This window comes from Myxine glutinosa, chromosome 8, assembly GCF_964187855.1.
Source record: "Myxine glutinosa chromosome 8, kmMyxGlut1.1, whole genome shotgun sequence".
Taxonomy (NCBI): Eukaryota; Metazoa; Chordata; class Myxini; order Myxiniformes; family Myxinidae; genus Myxine; species Myxine glutinosa.
This window is the reverse complement of record NC_136268.1, coordinates 41,934,296-41,947,945: the sequence shown is the minus strand read 5'-3', so window position 1 is coordinate 41,947,945 and position 13,650 is coordinate 41,934,296. Positions and strand designations below refer to the sequence as shown.

The following is a 13,650-nucleotide window of genomic DNA, read 5'->3' as shown; positions in this document are numbered from 1 at the left end:
GAGAATTACTTAGTTTTTAAGTAATTCTTCACCATTGAGAGATCGGGCGAAAAGCGATATATAACATGATATTTCAAAAGGTTATGGACGAGTTATGACAAAACTAGGTGGATGATGTGGTTAGGCGACAATAACAAGACGATTATATTTTGGTTTAGGTCCGATTCCAGATCTGGCCTATCAGTGAGATAAAAAACATAAACTGTTCAGCATGGTGGAGGTATGCGTTCTACCGACTGCGATTCTAGTTGGCACTGAAACAGACAGAGCCAGTTGCCAAATTACACGATTCCTGGGTTTTAGGTACCACAGCTTTTCTTTCGCTGCATTCCGTCGTTTTCTGCTTTTTTATTTTCTCTGCTTCCTTTTGTTTGTTTCATTTGCCGTTTATAGCCCAGTGGGATGAGTTTCTATTTCGGATCTAAATTTGTTCATTTCTTTCCTTTATGATGTTGCACTTGGAACTTCACATGGATACTTCACATTTCATTGAATAATTCCAGGTTTGTAACATTTCAGCAGCAGCCTTTTTGGTTCATCGATCTTCCTCAACATCCAAGATATCAGTGGCCTTCATGCCCATATTAATGATTATCAGCTTGTACGAGCACAGTTCAATGTTTACATAGGCATTTTTTATTGCAGAAAATGAAAGAATGGGGGATAGTGGGGGGGGGGGGTTGAAGGGGAGGGGTGAGGGGGGAGTTTCGAAAGAAATTCATGAAAAATAAACATTTATTACAAACTATGTTTATTGTGATTTTCAAGTTAGAGATCCGTTTGAAAACGATAGAGTAGGGGTGGAATGAAGGGAGTTCAGAGAATGTAGAAAGGAAGGACTGTAGGAGATTGAATTTTTTTTGAAATGGAATGATTTGATGTGGAAATTGAAAAAGCCTTTTAAATAGGAAGAAAAACTGTGTTGTAATGAACCACTGAATAAAACACTGCAGGGGAAAGTTTGAACATATTTAAATAATATTTCAACAAAACTGTGAAAAACAATCTGGGAAAATTCCCTGAAGTGAGGGCGTGGATTTGAGAAAGAAGGAGAAAGGGTTGAATGAGTATGGTGGAAACTAGAATTGGAAAGGCGAGTATCGGCTGGAGATGGAAGGAAGAGGTGGAAGTAAAGGAGATAAAGGGGGCGGGGCGAGACAACAGCACACGTGGGTGGGGAAGATATCTAGAAGAGAAGATGCTCCATTGACTGTGTAAGGGGAGGATCATAGAATCTTCGTTGGGCCCACGAAGAGAGAAGGAAATGATTTTTATTTTACTTTTTTGTATTTAAAACGTAAGGCAAAGGGTAAGATGTTCGGGGAAGTTAGGGGGAGAAGAGAAAATCTAAGAAACAAGCAATACAGAGAAGGAAAGAACTTAAATTCACAAAACACCAATGGGGGGAGGGAAGCCGAGAGAGACCAGGCCGCGCACGCGGTGCGAACAGAAAACGATTAATTGCACACAAGTTTGCATGAATTACAAACCAACACTAACTAGAAACACACAGTAACACATACACAATAAAATAACGAGTGGAAATTTGACAAAGACAAGAATGAGAAAATACTTAAAAATTGATGACGTGGAGAGATCGAAAAACACTTCCACGCCAGGGGAACCGGAAGCGGAAGTCCAAGTTTCGTCCGAATCAGTCCATACCTTTTTGAGATATCATGCTATATACAGTATTGTTTTAGCCATATCTCTCAATGGTGAAGGATCACTTAAAAAAAAACTATATGGTATTCATAGAATACTTACCCCTTGAGAAGTTTTGAGAAGGACTTGGTGCAAGCTAACATTTCTGTTTTTTAAGGTTATTTTTCTTTCATCCAATATGGCTGCCAGACCTGTGACCAATGACGGCACTTTTATCAAACTATATTTCCCATGGGTCGTTGATCAATTTGTTAAAAGTTTGGCATTGATCAGTTAAACAGTTTCAGAGAAGATTTTCACTTAGATCCAATATATCTGCCCAACCATGTGACCTATGACATCAGAAATTTACACTCTGGCTCCAATTGGTTAGCAGATAAGGTGTGTGAAGTTTCGTTTTGATCGGATAAGGTTCCTTTTTCTGTGCAAGATGACTGCCAAACCACGTGACCGATGACATCACCATCATTTTCACACTATATGCAGCGAGTGTTAGATGACATTTGGAAAGTTTCACTTCGATAGGTTCAGCTGTTTCACAGAAATAATTGTTTGTTTGTTTTCCTTTGATCCAACATTGCTTCCAGACCATGTGACCTATGAATAATTTGTGAACACCATGGAACCCCCGAGGTTAGAGAACATGAGTGTGAATGTTCCCCTCGATCTGAAAGCCGTTCTGGAGAAAAAGATATTTAAGGGTTTTAGGTTAAATCCAATATGACTGCCAGACCACGTGACTTGTGATTTATTTATGGAACATCCTATGTGTTCATGTGTTCATGCTCGATGTGTTCATGCTCGTAGATCATGTGCATTAAGTTTCGCATCAATCTAGTCACCGGTTCTCGAGAAAATTTTGATTAAAAAAAAAGAAGTTCAATTCCAACATGGCTGCCGAACCAAATCACCCACGATGTCGTCAATTTAATTTTGTCGACCTAATTATCCCAAGATGACCCTCAAAATTTTCAAGCATAGTACTTGTCGAATTATGACGTCAGAATTAACTTGTTATTCCCCTTGGGGAGTTCTTGATAATGAGCCATGTTTCAATTTTTTCCATGGAGTTGTTTCGGAGGTGCAAAGTTTTTCCAAGGTGGCACTCATAGATCACAATTGTGACCAGTTGCCAATTGTGAATTGTGACTATTGTATTGTGAATTGTGACAAATTGTGACCAGTTGTGATTGTGATCAGTTGCATGACCTACGACGTCATATTTATAACTAAAAATTATGCAGGAGTCGCTATTATGGTAAAAAAAAATCATGTCAATCGGACCAACAGTTGCCGAGAAAATGTATTTCAAAAATGCAGACACGTACGTACGTAACAGATCACTTCACCTCGCTTTTCGTTTCGGGAGTGCAGGGTAATTATAGTATCAATATCCGGATCCGGATCTTCACCAAAATCGAATAATTCCGTCCCTGTCAGACACCCAACCTCTCCACCAAATTTCGTCCGAATCTGTCCACAACCTTTTGATATATCCTGCCCACAGACAAACACACAGAGAGACAAACAGACAGACGTGAAAACATAACCTCCACTCACCATCGTTGGCGGAGGAAATAATCAAATCTGTTTTGAAATAGAGGTGTATCATGGAGTTTCTTGTGAAGGAGAAAACATCAAACTAACTGAAACATTGACAGGGAACTGTTTTCACAATTACAGTCACGTGAAAAAGTAAGTACACCCCATGTAAAGTTTTGACTTTTTCAACATATTTCAACATACAGCTATTTGATCTTCATTTCAACAATATTGATAGATAAAGGTGATATAATATAACAAATATCATGAAACATTTACATTTTGTAGTCCATTGTATAATTTAAATAAACATAAATGCAAATTTCACATGTGGAAAAAGTAAGTACACCCTTGGCTCTAATAGGTGGTATTGCCCCCTTTGGCAGAAACAACCTCAAGTAGGCGTTTCTTACAACTGTCTACCAGTCTCTGACATCGACTGGGAGAAATTTTTGCCCACTCCTCCATGCAGAATTCTTTCAGCTGTGTGATGTTTGAAGGGTTTCTTGCATGCACAGCTCGTTTCAAATCCCCCCACAGCATCTCGATGGGATTTAGATCCAGGCTTTGACTTGGCCATTCCAGAACTCTCCATTTCTTTCTTTCCAGCCATTCCTTGATGGATTTACTGGTATGTTTAGGGTCATTGTCATGTTGCAAGGTCCACCTTCGGTTGAGCTTCAACTTTCCCACAGATGGCCTCACATTATCCTCAAGCACCCTCTGGAACAATGAATAATTCATAGTAGATTCTATGTTGGTGAGCTGCCCAGGCCCTGATGCAGCAAAGCTGCCCCAAACCAAAATATTTCCACCACCATGCTTTACATTTGGTATCAGGTTCTTGTGGTCAAATGCTGTCTTTGGTTTTCGCCAAAAATGTCTTGTGGTACTGTGGCCAAATAGCTCTACCTTTGACTCATCTGTCCGGAGCACATTGTTCCAGAAGTGCTGGTTAGGTGTTCATTGGCAAACTTTAGTCTTGCCCTGATGTTCTTTCTGGACAGCAAAGGTTTCCTCCTGGCACACCTCCCACGTCGATCAAATTTGTGCAGCCTCTTTCTAATGGTAGACTCGTGCACTTTGACATGAACAGTGGCAAGAGCAACCTGTAGGTCCCATGATGACATTTTGGGGTTCTTAGAGACTTCTTTCAGCATCTTGCGGTCTGCTCTCGGGCTGAACTTGCTGGGGTGGCCTGGCCTGAATAAGTTGGCAGTTGTTTGGAATCTTCTCCACTTGTAGAGGATCTTCCGGATAGTCGAATGATTGATTTCAAATTGTTTGGAGATCTTTTTAAATCCCTTCCCAGACTCGTCGGCATCTATAACCTTCTTTCTGAAGGCCTCAGAGAGCTCTTTTGATCTAGGCATGGTGACGCCGCACACTTCAACAACAAAGAGCAAACCAAACTAAATGTCTGAGGTTTAAATAAGACAGGTTCCTCCAAGATCCTCTCTAACGATGTTCTAATCAGTTGCACCTGAGCTGATGCACCTGATTCTAATTTTAGGTATTTGAAGTAGTGATAAATGTAGGGGTGTACTTACTTTTTCCACATGCGAAATTTGCATTTATGTTTATTTAAATTATACAATGGACTACAAAATGTAAATGTTTCATGATATTTGTTATATTATATCACCTTTATCTATCAATATTGTTGAAATGAAGATCAAATAGCTGTATGTTGAAATATGTTGAAAAAGTCAAAACTTTACATGGGGTGCACTTCCTTTTTCACGTGACTGTAGGTGATTCAAGTCTTTCCTGTTTTGTTTGTGTGTTTTCCTTTGATCCAAAACACATAGTTTGTGTGTTTTCGAAATTGTGCAGTGAGTGCAAGAATGGCTGTGAATTGGCGGCCGATGTTGAGCATTCTCACGTGCAACCGAATAACGCCATTCAAGCAAACGTTCATCTTGCTCAGCAAATTTGGGATAATCACCAGATTACCATCAATGTGAAGTTGCAGAAGATTTGGACCTCACCATTTAAAAGTTATCATTCATTCTCACTTACATTCAAGAAGATTAGTGCAAGGTGAGTAACAAAGGATCTCTGCTCTCATGGAGTCTGCGCCCAGACTGCAAAGGATAATTGCACACTGTCGTGGAGATATAAAAGGTCTACGACCTCAACCTTCAATGACCCTCATATAATAGGTTTTTCCTACGCCTGAGACTTTAATCATCATTGCCGTGATTCTCTCGGATTAATCTATCAGGCAATTTTATCATCAATTCCATCGGAGGCATTTTTTTATTTTATCTGCCATATACTTGTTCCTTCTACCTGTACCTGCATGAGCTTGTGATTTATGGTGGTGTTGGGATTTTACTCCTTTAATTCACCCGAAATTTCGATGATTTTTGAGTTTTGAGCATCCTTTTGCAAAGTGCATACAAATGGGAACCAATATGACCTTTCAAACATCCATAGTAACACCTGTGAAGGGATATCTGAACAGCACGAAGGTAACTAGAGATCGCAAAAGAAAACCTATTATGGCATTTAAAGCAAATGTTATGAGAGGTACTTGAGGTGTTTGAAAGACCTTATTGATCTTGGAAGACTTGTCTTGAGAGGTTGCTGCTAGTAGCATGGGAAAGGAGTCATCCATTTATTTTGCACTCATAGGATAAGTTTTTGGGTGGGAGGTGTGGAAGTGTGTCAGGGGAGGCTCCTTCTGTTCAGGCTGCTCCACACATAGTGATTGCTGGGAGGACGGTTAACTGGCAGTATGGCCTTGGCCCTATATATAGGCACACTCCCCTCTGAGCCATACAGCCTGGTTTTTGAGTCCTGACCCAGCTCTAAATTGTCATCCTGCTGTTTTTCAGGCAGGGCGACTCATCAATGTGTGTGTCGTGCACCCTGAACAATTTACAAATTCCGCTCTAACCTACAGGGTGCACTGCATAAGCAGCACAGCAATGCTGCCATGAAGATGCAACCAGCAGCCAAAAGCTGCATTCAAAATAAACTCGAGAGTTCATAGAACACGATACCCCGTGCATTGTTACACAAAGAAACGAAAGGAAACTAGACGCAGGAGGAGGCCATTTGGCCCATGAATCCTACGCCAAATCAACACAAGACCAATTATATCTATCAAACGACGACGCTATTTCATTGGGGGAATAAGGGGACGAATGTGGATGAGACATTGTGCCACGCCCATAGATATGCCATGGGTGTCAAAATAAAAATTGGGAAATATATATCTTAATTATTCAACTAAAAAAAGGAAAAAGGAATTTTTTGCGGTTTTTTTCTTCTTCTTCTTCTTTCAAGGGGGTGGGTAAAAGTGGTTATTAGGTGTAAACCACACAACATCAACCGTGAATCACACCTTGGCAAGACCCCCACAGACATGACGTTCTGCATAGATGCGCACAATCACCCATCCATACTCAAGCTACCTAAAAGTCCTGCTAATATCCCTGCACCCTTCTATATCCAGTGCTTCTCAGTACCTATCTAATTCCAATTTAAACTTATCAACTGTTTCTGCTGCCACTACCTTTCCAGGAAGACTATTCTATGCATGAACTACTCTCTGAGTGAAATACCCCTGCCTTACTACCGTCTTCAGTCTCCTCTTATTTACTCTCAGGCTATGGCCCCTGGTTCTATCACAGTCTGTTGTGCTGAATAATTATTCTGCACTTATTTTGTCTCCACCCTTCGTTATCTTAAACATCTCTATCATATCCCCTCATAACCTGTCTCCTTAAGCTGCTCCTCATAGCTGAGTCTCGGTTGGCCCGGAATCAATGAAGTTGCCCTACCGTGAACCCTCTCTATGACAGCTAAATAACTGAGTTGTGGTGACCAAAACTGTACACAATATTCTAGACGGGGCCTCACTAAGTGTTCAAGTATACACTTCAATTTTTATAAAATAATGATATTAAAGATAATTTAAAGAAACCCAGAAAGTTTAGCACTACTGAAGCAGTGTTGTACACCACCCTTGTACTGTAATAAGATTATGATGAGTCACAGTTGAGGTGGTTGGGGAGAGCAGAAAACGGAAAGGGCAGTGGGTGCAAGACGAGGAAGGAGGTGGTGGAACACAGCGACCACCGAACTGTCTTTGATGTGAAAGTAAAAGGCCCAGAAACTCCAATGGTGTTGAAGACTTGGTATCCAAGACGTCAAGCTGAGCAAGGCGTGAAGCAGGAGCGCCAGCCCAGAGAGGAGAGCATTGCTCCATATACCCTCAAAATAAACTTCCAAAATCCTAAATTTTAATCTGAAAAAATCATCAATTTTCATCCTTTAACTGGGAAAATGAAACAGAAATTGCACAGTACCTCATTGAATTGTGAAACCAACTATTGTTGAGGACAAAAGGTCAAAGGTCAACTCAAGGTCAAACTTATAAAATCATCAATTTCCATCTCAAAAATAATCAGTTTAAATCTGATTGACCCGAGCTTTCATTAAGATCGTCTGTTTGTATGTCTGTCTGTTTGTTTGTCTGTGTGTATCTGTTTGTGAACAGGACATCTCATTGTGGATGTTGGAACCCATCTGTGGATCGGTCCCATCGGCCGATGGGTCTGACCCATCTGTGGATGCACGAGAAATGACAATGCAGACCCATCGGCCGATGGGTCTGCGCCATCTGCGGATGTGTTGTTCACCTTGAAGGAATGTGTATGCATCAATGGTGGATGAGTATGTTTATTTGAACCTAAAAATAAGCAATTGATGTCATAAATGTTTATAAAGCAGTCCGTGACATGTGGTTTGTCGATAACCGTTTGTCGATAAGATAAAAAGAAGATAATATTTTTAGGTTCAAATAAACATACTCATCCACCATTGATGCATACACATTCCTTCAAGGTGAACAACACATCCACAGATGGCGCAGACCCATCGGCCGATGGGTCTGCATTGTCATTTCTCGTGCATCCACAGATGGGTCAGACCCATCGGCCGATGGGACCGATCCACAGATGGGTTCCAACATGGACATTGTGACTTGAGCTTTGATTAAGATCGTCAATTATAATTAATCTTAATGAAATGGACAATTTGATGAATCCATGGCAACTTTTTATTTTGGGGAGGGGTGGATTTTGCAAGTATCATGCTCTGCATGACGTCTTCTTGTTTATTTATTTTTACGGATGCGTTTATGGTTTTTGCGTAAATTTTCATTCATGGACACTTTTTCTTTTTTTCATTTATGGACATTATTGTCATGTTCATTTCACATTTACAGTTATAGAAATTACAATTTTCAAATGCTAGGTATTGATTGAGTTTTTTCTTTTACTTTATTTTACATATGCGGTGACGTTGTTTTTTACGTAAATTTTCATTTACGGACGTTTTCCGATGGTTCTCTGATTTGTTCAGGTGATTCTGCTGTGATGTCCATCAGTATGCCAAATTTCTGCTTTCTACGACACCAGGAAGGTACCGAACATTAATATCAGTTAGTGGCTAGAAAGAGCTTCATATATACAGACTTGGCATTTAATATGGAATACTTTTTTTGTGGGGGTGAACTTACTTTTCAAGATGACTTAGAACCAAAAGTTCATTGGAATTATGTTGAAATTATTCTAGATTTTGTTAATGTGACCTTTAAAAGAAACAAAAACCATATTTGACATTTCGAAGCAAATAAATTGATCCTTGAAAGTGATGTAAACTGATATCGAACTCAATTCATGGACAGTACTGTGTTAAACTTCTGTACGTTTTCCAGAAGTATCTCTTTATTTTGCACATTAGCCAAAAAAAATTTCAACAAAAGCTAAATTATGACTGGGATTACGGACAGTAAAATTACAGTTCAGTACTTCGTGTAACCCCCACGAGCATTCAGGAGAACACGTACACGTCGAGGCATGCTGTTCACAAGATTTGCCAAGGTTTGGACAGGAATCGCTTGCCATGCAGTGACAATAGTCTGCTGCAATTCACGCACAGAGGTAGGCTGCTGGTCCAAGTGGTCGATTTGACGCGTTAATTCTGCCCACAAGTTCTCTTTCGGATTCATATCCGGGGACATGGCAGGCCACTCCATATGCTCTTCACCACGGTCAGCAAGAAAGTGTTGGATCATGCGAGCACGATGAGGCCGTGCATTGTCATCTTGGAAGACAAAGTTTCCTCGAAAGGCTGCACGAGCAAATGGAAGCAATGTTTCTTCCAGAATGGCCCTGTACTTGAACTGGTTCAGGTTTCCATTCAGAACAACCAGGTCAGTTTTGCCCCCTGCATGAAAAGCAGCCCAAACGGTCACCCCACCACCTCCAGCTTGGACTCTTGGCACTATACAATCTTTGTTGTAGGCTTCATGCACTTGTCTGCGCACTCGAACGCGGCCATCTTGACGATAGACCAGAAATCTAGACTCGTCACTGAAGATCATGTGATTCCAGTGTCCTGGCTGCCATTGACGGTGCTCTTTGGCCCACTGCAATCGGCGCTGGTGGTGTTGTCTGGTCAGGCATGGCTTTCTCAGGGGATGCCTGGCACGATAGCCTGCTTGAACCAGTCGTTGGTTGACTAGTCTTCTGGATACAGGCACATTTGTTAGTTGCTGCCACTCAGCCCTAAGCCGATTATCTGACTTGGTACGGCCATTGCGGACTAACCGGTGCAGCTGTTGATCATCCCTCCTTGTAGTTCTTCGGGGACGTCCTGGCCTCGGTATTGGAGTAGGGACACCCCTCTGAGCATTTCGTTTCAGGATCTTTGACACCTGACCTTGAGTGATGCCATACTGCCGAGCAATAGCACGCTGTTTCATGCCGTAATTTCGTAAAGCCACCACTCCATGACAAACAGCATTGTCGAGTTGACGGACCATCTCCAGAGGAAGCGGCAATAACTTTTGGAGACGTGCAGCAGTTGTTTTCCACGAATACAGAACGCAACAACCCTTGTATACCCGACTGTGAAGCCAATCATCAAATGCACCTGTCCATACATTTTGCCACGCCACCTGTGATATAATCCTGTTGTTGACTTCTTGCTGCGACAGACAATCACTGACATCGTTCTTTTAACAAATAAATCACCAAAGTGTAAAAGAAATTCACCAGATTGATATACTGAGTTAAGAAAGTAAACCCAAGTCAAGAAAAAAAAAATATTCCATATTAAATGCCAAGTCTGTATATATATTATATATATGTATATATACTTCATATATATACATACTTCATATATATATGAATATATATATATATATATACTTACGCTCACATTTGGTGTCTGCCGAGAAGGCACGTAACACATCGGCCATTATAAAAGCTCGCAGTGGTAAGTGTGTAAAATTCTGAAGGAGATTACGGTTGGCTCAATAGCGCAGTGGGCTGTTGACGCGTAATCAATGGAGGTCCGTGGTTTGAGTCCCGTATTGAGTCAGAATTTTTCACTTAGCCCCACGCAGGAGTTTGATTCCTGTTTATACAAATTATATATATATAGGTATATATATATATATATATATACACTAGCTTGGCTCGCTACGCGTCGTTACAGAGGAACGGCCTTGTTTTAGCTGAGGATAATGAGTGTACCTGAGTTGCTGTGTTGTCATGATTTCCACCAATCATAAAACAAACAATTATTTAGCACAAATTAATTTGTCGTGATTGTGATATTACATTTTATAAGCAATTTACGTTGAAGATTTAGGTTAAAAAATATTTAAAAATTCAAAAAAGAACTCCTCAGCACACACATACGGAAGGGGTAGGTGCAGACTGGAGACTGGAGGTTTGGGACGATTACACCTCAACATCACGTAATTCAAAACACCCCATCACCACATAATTCAAAACTCCTCACCACTACATAATTCAAAACACCTCACCACCACGAAATTACAAACACCTCACCACCACGAAATTACAAACACCTCACCACCACGAAATTACAAACACCTCACTACCACGAAATTACAAACACCTCACCACCATTAAATTGCAAACACCTCACCACCACGAAATTGCAAACACCTCACCACCACGAAATTACAAACACCTCACCATCACGTAAATTCAAAACACCTCATCACCACGTAATTCAAAACACCTCACCACCACATAATTTAAAACACCTCAACATCAAGTAATTCAAAACACCTCATCACCACGTAATTCAAATCACCTCAACACTACATAATTCAAAACACCTCACCACCATGAAATTACAAACACCTCACCACCACGAAATTATAAACACCTCACCACTACAAAATTAAAAACACCTCACCACCACAAAATTCAAAACACTTCACCACCACATAATTCAAAACACCTCATCACCACGTAATTCAAAACACCTCACCACCGTGTAATTAAAAACAAATCACCACCATGTAATAAAAACACCTTGAAATTGAAAATTTAAATGAAATTCAAGACACCTCAACACCACGAAATTCAAAACACCTCACCACCACGAAATTCAAAACACCTCACCACCAAGTAATTAAAAACACCTCATCACCACATAATTAAAGACACCTCACCACCATATAATTCAAAACACCTCACCACCACATAATTGAAAACACCTCACCACCACAAAATTAAAAACACCTCACCACCACGTAATTCAAAACACCTCACCACCACGTAATTCAAACACCTCACCACAACATAATTAAAAACACCTCACCACCACATAATTCAAAACACCTCACCACCACGTAATTCAAAACACCTCACCACAAAGTAATTCAAAACACCTCACCACCAAATAATTCAAAACACCTCACCAGCACGTAATTCAAAACACCTCACCACCACGTAATTCAAAACACCTCACCACCAAGTAATTCAAAACACCTCGCCACCACGTTATTAAAAACACACCACCACGTAATTAAAAACACCTCACCACCACATAATTCAAAACACCTCACCACCACGTAATTCAAAACACCTCACCACCATGTAATTTAAAACACCTCACCACCACGTTATTTAAAAAAACTTCACAACCACGGAAACAAAAGTTTGAGGGACTAGTTCAGTGACAACACAGACACTGCCCAGATATTTCATTGTGTGTGTGTGTGTGTGTGTGTGTGTGTGTGTGTGTGTGTGTGTGTGTGTGTGTGTGTGTGTGTGTGTGCGTGCGTGCGTGCGTATTGAAGTATTGTTAACACATGGAATATATAAGTTATGTTACATATAAGTGTATGCAGTTGTCAAGTTAGATTCAGGTCATTGGATAAATTTGAATTTAACATAGAAGGTAAGTGAAATGATAGATTAAGTTAAGAGATGTGGCACAAGCATGATTAACAAAATTGGCTAAATCCAACAGGCAGGAAACATGATGTAATTAACCTTGAGGTCATTATAACACTGCCCACATCTAATATAGTTAATATTAGAGAAACATGAGGGCATCTCAAATACCAAATTCTGAAACAATGACGTTTAATCAAATAAGCAATTTCAAATTGCAGAAATAATTTCAATTAAAAAACTACAAGTGAAATGTTAAAATAGACGAGCAGAATTCAAAATGTTCTTGGAATGAGATATCCACAATTGTCAAAACCAAAACCTATGTTCAATAGGAAGTGTACATAATTATGTGTAATAGTGTTCTATATTTATATACGTGTGTGTGTGTGTGTGTGTGTGTGTGTGTGTGTGTGTGTGTGTAAGTAAGTAGAACAGGTATATACACTACATGGCCAAAAGTATGTGGACACCCAAACATTGAATATCTCATTCCAAAATCATGGGCAATAATATGGAGTTGGTCCCCCCCTTTGCGCCTATAACAGCCTCCACTCTTCTGGGAAGGCTTTCCACTAGATGTCGGAACATTGCTGCGGGGATTTGCTTCCATTCAGCCACAAGAGCATTGGTGATGTCGGGCACTGATGTTGGGCGATTCGGCCTCGACCACAGTCGGCATTCCAATTCATCCCAAAGGTGTTCGATGGGGTTGAGGTCAGGCCTCTGTGCAGGCCAGTCAAGTTCTTACACACCGATCTCGACAAACCATTTCTGTAGGGACCTCACTTTGTGCACGGTGGCATTGTCATGCTGAAACAGTAAAGGACCTTCTCCAAACTGTTGCCACAAAGTTGGAAGCACACAATAATTGTCTTGAATGTCATTGTATGCTGTTGCATTAAGATTCCCCTTCACTGGAACTAAGGGGCCTAGCCCGAACCATGAAAAACAGCCCCAGACCATTATTCCCCCTCCACCAAACTTTGCAGTTGGCACTATGCATTCGGGCAGGTAGCGTTCTCCTGGCATCCGCCAATCCCAGATTCGTCCGTTGGACTGCCAGATGGTGAAGCGTGATTCATCACTCCATTGAATGCGTATCCACGGTTCCAGAGTCCAATGTTGGCGAGCTTTACACCACTCCAGCCGACACTTGGCATTGCCCAAGGTGATCTTTGGTTTCTGTGCGGCTGCTCGG

The 13,650-nt window shown here is 40.7% G+C and overlaps 1 protein-coding gene across 1 annotated transcript in view; it reads left to right on the top strand.

Annotated features, from left to right (window-relative positions):
* The window catches only part of LOC137432431 (bifunctional heparan sulfate N-deacetylase/N-sulfotransferase 2), a 493,706-nt gene that overhangs the window by 382,044 nt on the left and 98,012 nt on the right, over positions 1–13,650 (top strand). The gene's annotated exons all lie outside the window — the stretch shown is intronic.